Raw genomic sequence first — 17,812 nt, 5'->3', positions numbered from 1 at the left:
GGGGCCACGTCCCGCCTGGCTGCGGGTGCTGGTGCCACGCGTGGGAATGGTCCTGGGCCCCGTCCCCATCCCGGTCCTGGGTCTTCGTCCTGGTCCTGGTGGCACATCCCGCGCCTGGGATGCGCATCCCGCATCCCAGGTGCATCCGTTTGCTGATGGAGGCTCCACCTGAGCGGCGCAAACAGCTCTCCAGCCCAGCCCGCGCTTTCAGGCCAGCATTAAAACCTTGGCGCGTCCACCCAAATTTCCCCGAAATAAAATGTCAGCGTAGTTCCGCGCCTCGCCTCGCTAACGCCACGCTTTGGGGGCTCCTGTCTGAGCGCTGCCTGCCTGTCTGCTGCTGCGAGCTGTTTGCCACCGGCCTTCTCTGCCGTGGTGCTGCCTGGGACCTTCATCCCACTCTCACCCCTGCCTGCTCCCGGGGAAAAGGCAAATAGGGGCTTCCCAGGGCGATGGCTGCAGCCCGAGTGAGGCGTTTTCCCAGGAAAAGGGCAAAGATGTGGAGAAGGCCCTGCAAGTGGAAGAGTCAGCCTGGGGCGATGGCTGCCTGTGCCAGGGCTGCAGGAGGGAGGGATGGGAACAGGGATGCAGCCCCGGAGAGCGGAGGGGAAGCCTCTGCGCGCCCGTAGCCCCTCTCGACGGCTCCGTGCCAGCAGGATTTGTTCCGACAGCCGGCCTGGGAGGCGTGAACCCACTCGCGCCGCCCGGCAGTGCAGGAGGCTGGCGTGATCGGCCGAGCGTGCAGGGAGGAGAGACAGGATTACCACCCAAATCCTGCTCCTGCTCGCGCTCCGCGGCCGCCTCCTCCCGTGCCAGCGCGACCCTGCGAGCGGCCGTCAACCCAGGGGACGAGGAGGAGCCCCAGGAGGGGCTGCCGAAGGAGAGGGGGTGGGAAAAGGTCCCTGCAGAAGCAGCGTGGTGGGGAGGGCACGGCCGGGCAGCAGCCCTTGGCAGGCCGGGCGCTGGAGGATAAGCGCCGGCAATATTTATGTTTCCATCTAAACGCATGGATCAAAGCCGACACTTTAATCTATTCAACAACATCTCAAGGATTAAAAAGTTGCAGGCAAATCACAGGCCTAAATTGGTAATATATTTTTGCTTGTCAGTTGACAAATCACTCCACAAACCCCTCCTGCGGCTCCCTGCGGTCCCTGGGTTTGCCGGATCGGGATGTGCCAGCTTTCAGCCCTGCGGTGACCCGGGGGCTGGCTGCGGCACACCGCGGTGGTCACGGAGCGGCAGTAGCCATGCACGCCGGCTCGCTGACACCGTGGGGCAACCGGGGACCCTCCGTTGGCAAAGAGGGACTGAGGCAGGGGACACTGTGGGGACGGGACAGCCCTTCTCCCCCCGCCGGGGACGCAGCCTCCACTTTCCCCCCGCGCCCGCTCGGTGCCACTCCGCCTGGCAATGACTTTTATTTACCGGCGCGTTTATCTTTCAAACAAAGTAATTGCTAATTAATTGGCGAGGAGCTTTATTTCTAATCCCCCGGCTCACGGGAGGGAAATCTGGCCGTCTTCGTGGGCGCGCGCTTGGTGGCTGCACCGTCTGGCTGCCGGGGAGCGGCGAGGAGGCGCCCGCTGTGGGGAGCAGGGAATTGCCGATGGATGGAGCCTGCGTTTGCCGGAGCAGCAGCCCATCGAGCAGATGCTGGGGGGGGTGCAGCGTGGTTTGCAGCAGAGAGCGCCTTTTGGGGTGCGGGAGGCCGGGGTGGGCATCGGCGGGAGGTGACGGTGGCTCGGCAGGAGCTCTCTGGCCGGAGGGAACGCCGCTCTGCTCTGCCGTCGCGCATCAGCTGGATTTAGGGCTTGGTACGGTAAAGCCACTGGTATCTCAGGCGGCCTCTTTGGATAAACACGGCGGCTTGCTGCTAAAGCCTCTGCCCGCTCGGCAGCCCTGCCGCTGCGAAGTGCCGCTCTGCCGGCCGGCATCCCCCCACTTTATCCTTCCCGGGGCTCCGCTCATGGACGGCCACGGGCTCGGGGAGAAGGAGCCGGCCAGGGGTCCCTGCCGGGCTCGGGACTCAGTGCCAAGGGCTCTTTGCACGTTGGCTTCTTTTTATGGTGATTCCTTCTCTCTTCTCTTCTTCTGTCTCTCTTCTGGCCAGTGCCAGGCGAGTTGATGAATTATCCCAATATATATTCTGTCTGGAAAGAAAACACATATCATATATATCTTTGACAAGTTATTATTCTTCCTTATCAGAATATGTGTGCATCCAGCCACGCCATAACTCACCCTCTGCGTCGCTCGTGGAACCAGACAGGAGGAGCACGGCGGTGGCTTCTTACCGCTCCGATGTCCCAGCTGGGGCGATCCCCCCCGGCCGGGGTGGGATGGGGCTGGGGGGCCGGGCATCGGCGGGGCAGGGGGGCTGCGTGCCTCCACTGCCTGCCAGCCGGGGAGGGGGGCCCTGGGAGGAGGCGAGAGCACCACGTCGAGCTAATTTGGCGCCTGCCTCACCTCCAGCTGATTGCTGCAAATTAAATTTCACGCCGATGAGCCGGAGGAGTGGGCGTGCGGCGCGGCGCGGGGGGAAGAGGGCCGGGTGGCGGAGGCAAGCTGCAGCCGGCGGTCGCCAGCCCAGCCTCCCCGCCCCGGCTGGGTGGGCACGTACGCTGCCTGGCCATGGCTGCGTGCCCCCCGCGCCCCCCGAGCCGGGCTCCGACCCTGCGCTGCCCCTCAGCTCCCCTGCAGCGGGGCATGGGTGACGTTGGGCACCCCGCGCCCCCGTCCTGCCCCGTGCCGGGGGGGACGTGCTGCGGGGTGGGATGAAAACGGGCGCACGGATGAGCCAGCAAACGCTCCTCTGCTTTTTCCTCCCCGTAATGACAGCCCCGGACTCTGAAATGAAGCCCAGCGGGGGAGCGGCTCTGCCTGGGCTTCAGGAGGGAGGAGAGACGTGCGCCGCGGCCCGCTGCCGGCCCCGGGGACGGTGGGGGCGCGGGGTGGGCTCCCCCCGAGGCGGGAGGCGCGGGGGTCCCCGCCATCCCCTGGGTGTGCACGCAGGGGCTGCGCACGCCTGGGTGCAGGTCGCCGGCAGCGGGAGCGCTCCCCGTCTCCGCCGAAGCGCCTTTAATGTTTAAGTTATTAAGATAATAGCTGTTCCATCTCCGCCGGTTTGAAACGCGATCTAATAGGAATCTTATAACAAAAGTTGCTAAGCAGCTAGGACATGATTTACTAATAGAGTCTGAATGTGCTGTAACTGAGATGGAAATTAATTTAGTGATTAGGAGATTAATATAAGGAGAAGAGCACATCGTTGCCTTTAAAGGCCAGGAGGAACTGTAGGGATGAGGAACGCCGGCGCTGGTGCGACATGGAAGGTGTTGAAGGTGTTTCATCTCGACGCCCCTTCCCGGCTTCGGGGCGAGGCTGCAGGAGAGGCAGCGCTGCCTAATTTCCTATTAAATCCCCTATCCTTCCCAACGCATTTGTTAGCATTGCTTTGTGTTTTCGCAGACACCTGAGCCCGGTGTTTGGAGGGAAACATCCCGATCCGCCCCCTCCCTGCCTCCAACCTGCCTGAATCCGGGCCAGAGGCAGCGCTGGGACCGCACGCTGGGAGGGAAGCGCGCAGGGCACGCAGCCTGCCCCGCTTTATTTTTGTTGATTCTTTTTAGCAGCAGCTGCGCATCCATATTTATTGAGAAGAAGCACCGACGGTAATCCCAGGAAAGCGGAACATCTTGTAATTATCCGGGCAGCTCGGCTGGCGCGGGCTGACCGGGAGCGCTGCTCTGATTTCCCCGCGCCGGGTCACCGGGGAGGGCGAACAGGAGAGATGGGATGTTAAACATGCTCTGAACATCGCAGGGAGAAAAGGAGCTGACGGACAGTCGTCTCTCCTGCCGAAAGGAGCCAGGTTGGAGCCGAGAGCCTCCTGCTCGGCGGCTCCGTGGCCGGGATGGAGTGAGAGCTGCATCCCGCGGTGCCCGGGCGAGCGGTCCAACCTCTGCCCGCTCCCCTTCAGTGGGGCTGGCGGGGCAGCAGAGCAGGGGACGGGGAGCGATGCGCACCCCAAAGCCCCCCTGGGCGGGGAAGGGGAGCAGAGAGCCTCGTGCTGCCTGGATGCATGGCAGGAGCAGGCAGGAGCAGGCAGGAGCAGGCAGCAACGCTCGCCACTGCCATGGAAACCAGTGTGGGGGTGCCGGGCAGGAGCGTGGTCCCTCTGCCGAGCTGAGGGAACGATACCCCGCGCCCTGCCGTGAGACCTGCCGCTGGCGTGGCCTCCTTCCCCGCAACGGGGGGGACACAAAGAGCTGGGGTGGCGGACAGGGAGCCAAAGAGAGTGATATTAAAGCCCCAGACCCGGCAGCGCTCGGAGCAGCGAGGAGGAGAGATGCAAACAGCTCCTTCCCAGCTGGTGATGGTGCTTGCAGGGACCGGTGTGTCCCGGTGCGGGGGGTCCCAGGCACCGGCGAGCATGTGGGCACGGTGTGAGGGCACCAGCCAGGCCGGGGAATGGGACCCAAGACACCGCCTGGGCCCGCGGCTCCTCTCCGCCTTCAGCTGGGGAGGGAGGTGGCGTTTCCAGACGGCAAAACGTGATCTCCTGAAGCTGCCGATGAGGTTCCTGACAGAGGGCAGGAGTGCGAGATGAAGAGGAGCACGTGCGTGCCTTTCTTCTCCCTTCTGTTTTGTTTTTTCGCTCCCCTGGCTATCGCCGGCGCAGCCTTGCAAGAAGAAAAGCTTGTGGGCATCTGTGCTTCGCTTCTGCCTTCCCCGGGGGGGCCATCACTATGCAGGGCCCGTTACCTGGGCAAAGGCCCTCGGCTGCCTCTGCGCCATCCAGGTCCCGGCTGCGGAGGACGGTCCTGCGGCGGAGCCGGCGGCAGCTCGGGCAGGACGCGCTGCCCTGGAGAGGAGGAGAATGAGGATGGGGGTGGGTTCCTCTTTGCCTTGATGCCGGTGGCATTACGGGGTGCAGCCGGGCGCCAGGAGCCGCTCCCAAATCCAGGGTGCAATTTTCCTGCTGGTGCTGGAGCCGGAGCCACCGTACATCCCAGCTCCCCGCCACGCCTGCTCCTGGCGCCGGGATGAAGGCAGATATTTGGAGAATGGCAGAGCCCAAACGGAGTCAGCGGCCTTTCGGAGGCTGGGATTAATTTGAAGGAATTTACTGGTGGAGTTTGTGGCAGATAAAACAGTTTGCTTATTTCACACTTGTATGGCCACCTGCTACGAACTGTTTGTTCAGTTTCAAATTCTTTAATTAAAATCAACATAAAACAGATTGAAAACATCCCAAGAAGGGGATGCTTGATTTGCTGGAGGATATTGCAGAAGAGGAGCCAAAGCGCTTGAAAAGCCGCCTTACCCTTGGGAAGCGCGGGCGGGTGGGCGCTCGGCGCTGCAGGTCGGCGTGTGCCCTGGCCACCAGCCCGGCGCCGAGGGCTGGGTGCCCCGGGGCACCTCGGCTGAAACCCTCCGTCGCCGAGACGGTGTTTCTCTGTGCCGTGGGCTCTTCCGTTGGGTGCCCTTCCCGGCGCAGCCATCCCAGCACGGCCGCCGAGCCCGGCGCTGCCCGACGCAGCGTCTCAGCCCTTCACGGAGCTGATTAGAGGCCTCCTCCAACAAACACCAAAGCTTCAATTAACAGGGGCCGCTCGCAACCCTCTTGCAGAACCCAGATAAGAATAGAAATTTCCCTTGGAAAATGGATTTGTGTTTAGCTGCGTGTGCCGGGCAGTAAATGACCTGCTCTGTAGGATGGCGGAGAGGGGCCGGGGACAATTAGGGTGCTCGTTGGGAACCGGTTATCAGAAGGAAACAGGCGCGCCGCTATTTAGCTGTCTAATATCCCAGTGGGAGGGGAAGCAGAATTAAAGAGCCCTCTCTTTTCAGAGCCGTTTCAACCTGAAGGAGGATTCTTCCTTTGTGCGGTGGCCTCATCGTTTGAAGGGGCTTCTTCCTCTCGCCCCGTCCCTTATTGGCCTGTGGCCACCTGCCACCGAGAAGGGTGGAGAGGGGAAGGAGGGCTGGGGGTGTGAGGAGGGGGTTGGAGAGCTGAGGAGGGCTGGGGGGCGAGGGGGGCTGGGGGGCGAGGAGGGCAGTCCGGGTCCCCGCGCCGACACAGAGCCCCGCCGCCGGGCAGCAGCATCCCCGCCGAGGGGTGCAAGGATGCTCGGAGAAAGCCAAGCAGCGTCTTCGTGGCAGCGCCGGCATCTCCCACTCGGGTGTGGGCGAAACAATAACAGCCGCGCAGGGCAGAAAGTTAATATGTAGCCAGATGAGCGTTTTAATAACTGGAAAGGTTAAAAAAAAAAACAAAAAAACCCCCTCTCAGGCTGCGCGCGGGCTCCTGCCAGCTCGCGCTCCTGCGAGCCTGGGAGACCCAGAGTACCATGACTGTATTGATTCAATTATTCTCTACAATGTAATACTCTGCATTTGTGTGATAGCAACAAACAGAGTTGAAAGACATACAAAAATAAATGATCTGAAAGTTAATATGGCTGAATGAGCAGCTCTGAATAAGAGGAGAGCGCGCTTTGGTTTTGCATTGTAAAATCAATAGCGCGCAGAACAATGTCCTAACTTCCTCCAGGGACCCGGAGAGGACCCGCCTGAATCGATCACTATGCAAATTAATTGAATTCATGAAACCCACATCGCTGGGTAATTGATGCTTCTTATAATTACCTCCGAGTTATGAGCTTTTAGGGGATTTCATTGATTCCTGCTCGGGGAGAGGGCGAGGGCAGGTTCCTGGAAGCACCGGCTCGGGGCGGGAGGCGACGGCTGCGGCACCGGGGGCTCCTTGGAGACCCCTTGGGGACCCCGGGGTGTGACGGCCGCTGCCAGCCGCCGATGGCATTTCCCGAGCCTCGCGACAGGCGGGGAAGGGGGCCGGGAGCTCGGCGCTGCCCAGCCCAGGTGTCCCGGCGCAGCAGCCCCTGGGGAAAGCACCGTCCCCCATCCCTGGGGACAGGGGGGGACGCGGGGTGGCGGTGGCAGGTGCCGGCGCCGTGGGGGCAGGGGGCAGCGCTGGCCGTGCCAGGCGGCCGGTGCTGCGCCCGCCTGACAAATCGTGTAAGCGAACAGGTTTCATCAAAAGGGATAATAGGCTTACATAGCACATTATTTAAGAAAAAGGGACAGGCAATTGAGCTCTGCAGACTAATTAGATTAAGTTGATGAGCTCATCAGTAACGTGTGTAATTAAGATCAAGAGCTAATTGCGGGCTGTTTGATGCCCTACATTAACCGAGCTGTCCCTTGCAGAGCGTGGCGTGGTGGGGCTGGTGGGGCAGCGGCTCTCTGCGCCCCCGCTCCCTCCGGAGCCGCGGAGGGGACACGGCTGTCCCCAGACCTGCTCCCCGATGCCGGGCGGGAGGTGACATCGCACCTGGAGCTGGTTCCCAGCCCTGCCACGGGCCCACGCCATGGGTAGGTTTTTCTCCCCGCTCTGCCTCTGGTCGCTGCTTGCGGAGGTAGGAATAGTGCCGCTCTGCTGCGCGGCCTCACCCGGCCCAGGCCAGCGGCGCCCCACGTCGCGCCCAAGGGGCTCCAGATCTCACTGGCTTTATTTTTTTTAAGCGTTGTTTTTAAATATCTCTACCCCAGGTGAGTTCAGAGGAACACGGACCACTCCCAGACGCGATGGATGTATCTCACCAGGCATCTGCTGCTTTCAGAGCCCGGGTGCCCCGGGACAGGCTCCTGCTCCCTCGCTGCGTTTGGGGCCAGGCAGGGCAGAATCTGGAGTTTTGCGCAAAGGGGTTTGTGCAAAACAGAAAGAGCAGGGATGGGGTAGGTGGAAAGCAAGAAAAGAAGAAGTCAGCCCAGGTTCTGAGGGAACGGCAGACGTGGCTTGCTCTGGAGGAATGGCGTGCGACGGTGGTTGGGATTTAGCAAAACGGGTATAGCGCTTAACAAAACAGGCAATTCTGGCTGTGTCGTGGTGGCTGGAGTGCCGGTGCAGCCTCTTTACAGCTTTTGTCCTTGATCTCTCGTATTTCATATCCGATCTTTTTTCTCCTCTCCTGCGTCAACGTCGCTTCTCCGCTTCGCTCCCTTTATTCTTCCACGTCACTTCTTTCTTCTTCCGCTATCTCATCTGCCTAACCCTCCCGCTCCCTCTCCACCCAACGGCTGCTCTGCAGCGCCGCGTCCTGCTCCTCCAGACCCTCAGGGGCTGCATTCCCTCTGCCAGGCTCTCCCTTGTCGAGGGGGGCCTTTGGGGAGGGGGTCAGAGCCCCCCCCGGAGCCCTCTGTGGTGCCACCCATCCCGGGTGCTCCGGGCGCTGCGCTCCCTCCACTTCGGGCTCCTTGTCTCCGTCTCCAAGGTTACACAAACTGCTTCCCTCTCCTCTCCCTCTCCTCTCCCTCTCCTCTCCCTCTCCTCTCCCTCTCCTCTCCCTCTCCTCTCCCTCTCCTCTCCCTCTCCTCTCCCTCTCCTCTCCCTCTCCTCTCCCTCTCCTCTCCCTCTCCTCTCCCTCTCCTCTCCCTCTCCTCTCCTCTCCTGAGATTTCCCGGCTCCGTAGGCGCTGTTTGGGTTTTGTTCTTCGCTGCCTTTCCCAGTTCTCCCGGGCCTTCCTGGGGACGGGCTGGTGGCCGCATCCTGCCTTTGGAGAGCATCCCTTGCACCTGGCTAAAGGCAAGGCAGGGCTTTGCAGCCTCCTCCCCGATGACCCCCCCGTAACTCCCGGCTGAGCAGCCACGACCACCCTGAGGCACCCCAGCAGGGGTGGGGGCTCCTGGGGAGACCCCGGGCTGCCGCCCCCGAGGCGGCGTGGGTTCCCGCGGGGAGCGGGGCTCTGCCGAAGGGCCGCCTTCGGGGAAGCAAAGTGAGGAGCTGCTCATCCTGGTGAGGAACGAGGGGCCGCGGGAGAGCACGCGTGAAGATGCCGTGCTTTTCGGTGGATGGCAATCCCCCGGGGCTGGGCCGGTGGCTGGGAGGGCAGGGAGCCGCGCAGCCCCCCCACAGGACGCTTCCCTGGGCTAGGAAGGGGCTCGGGGACCCGCCAGACCTCCCCGCTGCATTCCCCGTCACGGCGAGGATTTAGGGGCATTACCTGCAAATAACGACAGGGAGATTTAACACTCTAATCCATTCCGTGGGGCCTTTCAGACGTTACAGCCTGAAAAGTGATGGGCGGTGGCAGGAAAGAAGCAAAACAAACCCGAAAACCCTGCCCAGATGTATGAGAAGCCTGAAATAACTTTGGCTTCTCTCTCTGCAATAACTGGAGGGGAACATGAGCAGATGTTTATAGGTCACACTCCCTGTATTATTGTTTTTTTCCCCTTTCTTTGTGATGAAGAGTTTATTTTTCTCCGGTTTATTTTGCTAATTGAGAGCTGCGCTGCGATTTCCCCTTTCCGCGCCTGCTGAGAGACCGGCGGCTTCCTGCGGGGACCAGCACCGGCCACGCAGACCCTGGCTGGTTCCGGGGGGCCGGTAGCCCCCCCCCCCCCCGCGCAACCTCCCACGCCGGAGGGGTCCCGCGGGGGATGCCGCGCCCGGGGGATGCCGCGCCCGGGGGACGCCGCCGGGGCGGGGGCAGCGGCGAGGGGCAGGAGAAAGGCGGGAGCCGCGGAGCCCAGGCTGCGGGAGCTGGCGGCGGAGGGACGGGGAGCCCCGGCGGGGACCCCCGGCAGAGCGGGGGCTGCCCCGGGCGGGCGAGCCCCGGGCCGTCCCCGCGGCGGCGCGGACGGGAGATGGCAGTGCTGCACCGGCGCAGGGCCCCGCGTCCCCCGCCGGTGGCCGGCTGGCGAGTCGCCGCAGTTACTAATTGGCTCTAACGAGAGGCCCGGCCCCGCCGGGACCTTTAAGGTCCCCCGCGACCCGCACCCTCCGTGGGTCTGCGGTGCCCCGCGCCCAGCCGCCGGCCCCCGGGCAGCCCCGGGGGGCTCCGGCCCCCCTCTCCCTGCGGGGAGGGCGCTGGAAGGGGCCGCGGGAGCAGCGGGCGGGCTCGGCTGCGGGGCTCGCCGCCGCGTCGGTCCCCTGGGAGCTGCGGGAGCCCGAGGCGTCCCCGCAAAGTCCTTTTGTCCCTTTACAAATGAAGGCGTTCGACCCGGCCACCAGCAGGACGTGGCGGGTCACCGCGGTGCCGAGCGCGGTCCGAGGGCCTCTGGGGATCGCGGCGTCCAGCCCAAACCCCCCCAGCCGGGAAAAGTCTGGTCCCGGCTCCGTGCCCCCGGTGCCGCTGGCGCAGGAGAAGGGCAGAAGGTCCTCGGGGGGCCCGGTCACCAAGGAAAGGGCTTCGAACAGGAGAGGTTTCTCTCTCAAGGCTTTTCTCTTTTTTTTAAAAAAGGTCTTTTGAAGGGGGGAGTTTGGAGTAGAGGAGAGTTTAGACAGATCTGATTCCCCTATCTCAGACAAACACACTCGCCTTTCCCTGACTGCAAATCAACAGGACATGTTCCAGGGAAAGATCATCTCGAAAGAAATGGATTTTCCCCCTACTGCTTTGCCATTTTTGCTTGTATTTCTGAAAGCCGGAGTGACGGGTTGTGAACTTTAAGGAGCGATTTCTATTCTTCTCTCTCGTCTGACATGTGGGCAGAGGGACGGCGAGCTTCAATAACAAGACAGGACTGAAACACCTTGGAGGAGGATGCCGGGGCCGAGGAAGCATCCTTCTGCCTCCCGAAGCATCTTCTCCTCCGAGGCTGCGGCAGGAAACTTTGCTGGGGGCAAGAGGCGGTTTGGGGGGGCTGCTGGCCCCCCTCGCCATCACCGGGCGCTGGGCTCGGAGGTTCTGCGCAGGGAGGCAGCGCAGCTGCGGAGCAGGTCTCGTCTGCTAATTGCAGAGAGCAATAAACAGAAAGCAATCCCAGTAATATAACGGCGGCGTTTAATTAATACCAAATGACTCTGGAGCTCGTATGGATTTCTACATTAGATCCACATTAACGTGAGATAGTCTGATCACGAGTAACATTAAGGCAACAAATGCTGGAGGATTAGCGCGGGCGGGTGGCTGTGCGTCCCGCACCAGCCCATCCCGTCGCCGGGGACGGGGATGTCCCTATCGGCGTGTTGGGATGGCACCCTCCGTGTCCTGCCCCAGCCCGGGTGATGCCCGGGTGGGGTTTTGGCTCTTTTCCCTGTCGGCCGTCCCAGCCCGGATCATGGGCACGGGGTTTTTCCAGCAGGTCCTGCCGGGTTGGGCTGGCCACGATTCCAAGCAGAAAGCCGGAGCAATGGAGAGGAAGTTTCCGAGCCCTACCCAAACTCAGCGTCCTCCACGCAAGCAAAGCGCCGCCTCCCCCAGCCCCGCAGTCTTTTGAGTTTTGTATTAAACACTCATTATACCTTTGGTGTGACAAATGATTGAAAAGTGTAATTTGAAAGCTAAGCTCCCCATCACACTCTTCCCTATTGTTTATTTGCCAGCTCCAAACGGGTTGGCTGCCAAGGAAAGTAATCAGAAGGTAATAGCCTGATATCGGATGAATCCCCAGAGCTGCCAGCAAGCTGGAAAACTACAATCTCAGTGCCGCCTGCAGTATTCATGCGCTGAAAATAATTGTGTAAAACAGCGTAGCTGGGATCAAACTTGGGCTGACATTTTGCCTTGTAAGGCTCGCGTTCGGCGCGGTCTGATGTGGTTATTAGTAACTTGCTCGGGGGCAAGACAGCCAAAAGTGTCTCAGGGCAGGATGTTGCGATTCATTTGCCCATGTAGATGAGGCAGCATCTTCCCAAAGCAAAGTGCGGATCTTTATCGCCGTCCCCTCCCTCCCCGCGTCGCCTCTCACTTCCCCCTCTCGCTGCGATCCTTGCGAAGCACTGATTTTATTGAGTGTGGCAAGTGGCAGTTCATTAAAAAGTGGGAGCAGATGGGGAAGGGATTGTAGAAGAAGATTAATGATGCGCACCGACAACTAAATCGGCCCAGGTTTTGGAGTAAACACAATCACGCCGGCTTCCTGGGAGCGGGTAATCCTCCTCTGTCAGCTCCGGTCTCGTTAGCCGGCCGCGCGGGGCCGGGGACAGCTAACGAGAAGGGATGCCGTGGCTGCCGCCTTCGCGGCGCAGCCCGACGCGGGCGGGATGAGGCTGCTCTTGGCAGGGGAGCGCGGCTCCGGGGACGATGCTGGTGGGCGCTGGCAGCGGGTACCATCCTCGGCGGTGGCGGGGCTGATGCCAGGTGCCTGGGGGACAGCCGTGCGAACCGAGTGGTGACCTCGTGGGCACCTGCTCCATCTCCTCGGCGGGGCAGGGTTTCTCCATCCCTTGCTGCCAGCTCTGCTCCCAGCAGCGAGCGGAGCTTTGCACAGTACTGCTGGCGGCGCCGGGCTCGGGAAGCCAGCCGGCAATGGTGATGGAGCCAGGGCGAGACGGAGCCCGGCTGCCCCGCCGTGGGCTCCCGGGCACTGCCCGGCTCCCGTGGGATGCACAGCGGTCCCGTCCGCTCCTTCTTTGGGAAAACAGAGATGTCAGGCCTGCCATGGAGGCGCCGGGCTGCTCGTTAGGCACGCTAAATTTCTGTCAGCGGCCGCTTTTCCCCGCCATGACAAAGTTCACCTTTCCCTACCTGCTTTGCTTGTCCCGGCCCCGCGTCTCCTTTCATTTTTCTGACAGCGCTGACCTATCCGCCGGGCTCTGCCGCGCGCTAACAGAAGGGCCGTGCAGCGGCGAGCATCTCTGCCGCTGGATTTAAATACAGGGTACATTTGTCTTTCAGCAGGACGGCTGGTTCCTGCCAGCCTCCCCTCGGGAGGACAAGCCTTTCATTATTGACGTGACTGTAATTTTGCTGCAATTTGTGGGAAAGCGCCCGACACCTTGTTGAAGCGCCGGCGGGGAGGGGAGCGGGACGGGGCTCGTTTGTGCGGCGGCGGGGGAGCTCCCCCCACACCCGTGGCCCAGGGGACGCCAGCCCTGAAGGGGCTGCAGGGCCGGGGGGGACGATGGGGACCCTGCGGATCCATCCGGGCTGGCGTCCCTGCTGTCACCGCTGCTGTCCCCTCCTCGCTCACCGCCGCGGCAACCCGCCACGGGGGGATGCTACCGGGGAGGGCGGCTGCCCAGCCGAGCCACCGCCAAGGGCATAAATAATTTAATAAAGGAATGTTTGGAATTATATCGCCCTAAATAATATAATAAACCCTAATTTACTGACATTTATCTCCCGGAGTTTTTCCTGAAAGCAGTAATCTTGCATCTTCTACAGTGATGGATTAGCAGGAAGGAAACTCCGCTGGGGAATAAAAACCCACATCGTGTAGTTTTTGACATGTTATTATTCAGTTTTATCTCGGGTTGCTCATTCCTGGGCCATTACTCATGTTCACAGGGATTTTTCTCCCCCCTTATTTATTTATTTCTTTTCGTGACCAGAAGCGAAGATGCTAACAAATCATGCCGCCTGTCCCTCCTGCCTTGGGCGGGGTGGGGGGCACAGGGACCGATGTGGCGTCTCCGTGGGGGTCTCCCGCTGGCACCCAAGCACCGGGGCACGCTGCCGAGAGCGGGGAGGAGGACGCTGTGCTGGGTACCGCTCTCCCCGGCGGCCGCGGCCGAACCCCGCTCCTCCTTAATTAACCCGTGAGTTTCTAACAGAGCCGATCGATGGAGCAGATTACACCGGTGAGGTCTTGTTGGTTTCAAGGTGCTTAATGAAATAAAATGAAATTAAGTAAATGAAATGAAATTAAATAATAAAATAAAATAAAATAATAAAATAAAAGGGGTGCTGCTGCCCGTGGTGAGTGGGGTTTTTTTGGCGATGCTTCGGGCAGCAGCGGGCACGCCGGTGGCGCGGGCATCGCTCCTCTCCTTTGCTGCGCAGGGCGGCTGCGGTCATTAACGCTGAGGACATGGGAATCCGCCGTTGGTAGCTTTAATTATTGCTAAAACTCCGTCTTTATTGCTTATTAGCAGTTATGCATGGCGGTACCCAGGATGCAGTGCCCCGTCGTTTTCCCCTCGGAGGGAAGGATTTTTGGCTGCCTCGCTTAAAGCCACGAGGAGGTTATTAAATAACTGCAAATTACGGGAGTGACGCCCGGGATGGTGGCTCTCGTATTTATCACCGCTGCTTTCTTTACTCCCGAGCTTGCAACCGCGTGCGGGAACCCAGGCGGCAGGCAGGGCCCGGCAGAGCTGCCACGACAGGGGCTCGGACCAGCCCTTCCCAGTGGCTTCTCCTGGCGAAACCAGTCCCCAGCAGCGGTGGCCAGTGGACCTCGGCTGCCCCTCGCCCCCGCGAGTGCTCCCGCCCCGTCCAGCCAAGCCCAGAGAGGCAGAAAGCGCTCCCTCTGCGTACCAAACACAGAGCAGCTTTGTGTTTGTTTATGTTTACTATAAAGCACGCCTGTTGCATGTATATATTTATATACACACACGCGCCGCGCAGGGGGTGGGCTGGGAAGCGCGCAGCTCTCGGCGGGGAGGGGCTGGCAGAGCACGAAACCCTGGAGAGCATCCAAAAATCCCCGAGTGCCAGTGAAAACCAGCCCCCGGCTGCCGGAGGGAGGCCTTTCCCTCCTGCCCCCGCCAGCTCTGCAGGCGCCGACCCGGGGCGGGGGTCTCTGCAGCTCCTCCTGCCCCCCCGCCAAAGGCATCCTTTGCGTCAGCTTAGCGGAAAAAACGAAGCGCCCCATAACGCTCTGCCTCATGGCGGGGGGACGCTGCCGAGCCCGGCGCCTTGCGCAGCCTGGGTCCGGCCAGGCAGCCCGCTGCCTGTTTGCCCATCGCTCTCCAAATTTGCTTAGCTGGAGCTGGAATCGGCGGTCGGCAAACAGCTTTCTGTTTGTCCTCGGCGCTAATGAAGAGGCGGCGCAGGCTGCCCGTTAATAATTCCGCAGCCGGCGGTGTTTGCAGAGGGCCTGTGTACAGCATGTCGTTCGTGCGCAGGGGGCAGCGATTCCCCGAGGGCCGCGGGCTCTTGGCTCACGTTGGATTGTTTTCTTCCAGTGGGAACTCCGCTGTGCCAGGCGGGCGAGGACGGCACCCCCCACGCGCACTACGGCGTCTGGCCCCGGCGATGGGACGCTCTTGCGGCTTCACCCCAGCACCGGGAAGGGCTTCTCCTGCACCGCCACCTCCTGCCCTGCCGCCGCCAGGAATCTCCATCCAGGATGGTTTTCCCGATGCCAGCGCTGCCCCCCGAGCCGGCAGCACCCCCTGGCCACCTGCCCTCGCGGGGAGCGCAAGGAAATCATGTTTATTTGCAAATAGGGATGCTGTGGAGCCAAATGAGGGAGATTATTAGGGGCTCCTGGAATTGTCAGCGCGGGCTGTTGAATTAGAGCGCAGCCGTAACGCTCGTCATCGCCCCGGTGCTGGGCGCTGACGTGGGGCTCCGTGCCCCCGGGCTTCCCCGCCACAAGGAGCGCGGCGCAGCCGGCTCTCTCCCCAGCTCCCTCATCAAATACCTGCTCGAGACGCTCAAGGTTAGCGCGGTGGGGGTCAGCCGCGCGCAAACGTTGATTACAGAGTCGGCAGGAGCTGCTAAGATTTCTAATTAAGATTAAAGAATGCACACGGCTTATAAATGCTTCTTAGGAATGTATAATTTGATTAGCTTGTTTTCTCGCATCCCTTTCGCCCCCGAGTTGGCTCAGGCGGCCCCTTGCCGGGGGGTCCCGGCTGCAGCCGCCCCTCGCCCCCTGCCAGCCCTGGGGGCGCGGAGCGGGGGCTCCCACGCCGCTGCCGCAGCATCCCGGGCAGGAGCGGCCCTGCCAAGCCTCCCCATGAAGGTTTTTCACGGCGGGCAGGGTCCCACGGCCAGGTGCCGTGCCCCTTCGGAGCCGGTGGCAGCCCACGAGCCCCTGGCCTGGCGCTCGGGGGGAGCTTGGACTCGATTCCCGCACCAGGAGGGCCACCAGTGTCCCCCGCCCGCCACCGGTCCTGGTCCCAGCCCGTCGGCGGGCTCAGGGCAAGCCCGGAGCTGGGGAAGAGCTTTCCACTCGACGTACCTGAGCGGGGGGACAGCTGTGCATCAATATTTATTCCAAACTCCCAGGAAACCTGGATGAAGCGTAATTATCTCAGCTCAATCAACCCGGATTAGCATAACATCGAGTCACCCATCAGACGGGGGTTTGGTTTCTGGGATCAAAGCCGCATGCTGTAGCCACCGATTAAGCGGGTGCGGGCTGGGGGCGGGGGGCAGGAGAAGAAAGCCGCGGCCCCGGCTGCTTCCCTATTCCCGTTGTTGCCAAGTTCACTTTTTCCTCCCAAACTTCCCTGGGGCATCGCGGGAAGCGGCTCCCCCAACCCATCGAGCTGCACGGGATCGCTCCCCGCGCAGCGTCTAACCCCCCAGCTCCACTCCCCTTAATTAAGAACTAAATATAGATGTTAATTAAGGCACTGATGAATTTAATTTAGAGTGGCATTACTGCCTTAACTTCCAGAGCTCGACGCCTTGTTTGTATAATGTATAATATAAGCTAAATGAGTGCTTACTTGTTACCACCATAAATAATTCCCTCGCAAATCCCTTCAGATGCGTCTCAGACACTAATCCATCTCCTCCTCCAGAATATTCATGGGCACCGAGCCTCTCGCTTCCTACCTCACGGAGTTTAACGCCAAGCGGCTTGTGAACGCCCCCCTCCCCGAAGCCAGCGGCGGGTTGGGAAGGGCGAGGCGGCGCGGGCCGGGAGGGCCCGTAGTCGGGTTCGAGGCCGAGGCCGTGGTCCCAGCCCCGGTGTCCCCCGCGAGGAGCCGGGCTGAGGATGCCGTGCAGCTCCGGGAGGCTGCCGGGGCACCGTCCGCCCGCCGCAGCCTGGCCTGGCTGGGAGCCGGGGCTTGGGAGCAGCCGCGGCGACGGATCTCCTCCTTCCCAGTGGAGGAGCAAGAAGCCGATGAAGAGAGCGAAGCGGGGAACACGGGGCTGGCGTGCTCCAACCCGCCTCTCTCCCCGGGGCCGGTGCGGGGTAAGCTGCCCGCGGAGCCCTTTGCCCACCCGTTTCCCACGTCCCTGCTGGGTCCCCCGGCGGCAGCCCAGTCCCGCTGCTGCCCTGCGGCTCCTGCCCCTCCCGGCTGCCACAGCTCCATCCATCACCCCGAGCAGGCCACCCTTTCCGTAAAAAAAGCCGTTTTGTGCGGAGCTAACGGAGCCAGGCCTCGTCGTGCCCGGCATTGCCCAGCAGGACGGGGGAGCGGGGCCGGGGGTGCGGGTGGTCCGGGGGGTGTGGGAGCCGGAGCGGGGAGGGTGCGTCCCCACCGCAGGGAGACCTGGATTGGAGCCGGCGGGAGCTCGGCTGCCAGATGCGGCGGGAGGGCGGATAGTCGGGAATCGGCTCCTGCCTTTGATTAAATAACATCCAGCAATCAATTTTCTCAGCGGAGCAAGAGCAGGAGAGCGGTGTTGGGAAGAGAAATAAGAAAGCCTGCATTCGCTCTGCTCTCAGCCACCAGCCACCGTTGCATCTTGCTTGCTCAAGGGATTGCTGGTGAAGCTCCGCCACTTTTATTCCTCAAACATACAGCAAAATAATCCATGGATTTTCTGATATAGCCTAAGCCGCGTGAACCTTTTCATGGGAAGCAATGGCGAGCGCATAGAGCCGGCATGAAGGTCTAAAAAGAAAGGCGGACAGGAAAAGCCACGGGAAAAATTCCCAGCAATCGGGGACAGAACGGGCAGGTCGGTGCCTTCCTGAAGGCAGCGCCTTGTGCTCAACCGCCGCTGCCGAGAGCTGCGGGGCCGCAGCACCCTGCCACGCCACCTCTCGCTCCCTGGCTGCAGCCCAAACTCCCCACGCAGGAGTTCAAACTCGGCGCCTCCATCCTTTTCCCGGGGACGGTGAGCGGGACAGGCGGGCTGAGCACGTCCTCACAGGTAACGCAAGGAAACGCCGCTGCACGTCCCCGGGTGCAGCCTGGGGTGGT

General features: G+C 61.6%; 1 protein-coding gene across 2 annotated transcripts in view; it reads left to right on the top strand.

Moving 5' to 3' along the window:
• BUD13 (BUD13 homolog) overlaps positions 1 to 16,356 on the top strand; it is a 33,906-nt gene extending 17,550 nt beyond the window's left edge. For both annotated transcript variants that reach the window (XR_010073647.1, XR_010073648.1), the window contains exon 16: positions 14,885 to 16,356. The gene's annotated coding sequence lies outside the window, so the exon portion shown is untranslated. The remainder of the gene's footprint in view (positions 1 to 14,884) is intronic.
• Positions 16,357 to 17,812: the final 1,456 nt, after the last annotated feature.

Source organism: Chroicocephalus ridibundus, chromosome 18 (assembly GCF_963924245.1).
Source record: "Chroicocephalus ridibundus chromosome 18, bChrRid1.1, whole genome shotgun sequence".
In the NCBI taxonomy this organism is placed as follows: domain Eukaryota; kingdom Metazoa; phylum Chordata; class Aves; order Charadriiformes; family Laridae; genus Chroicocephalus; species Chroicocephalus ridibundus.
This window is presented reverse-complemented; position numbering and strand designations above follow the sequence as displayed.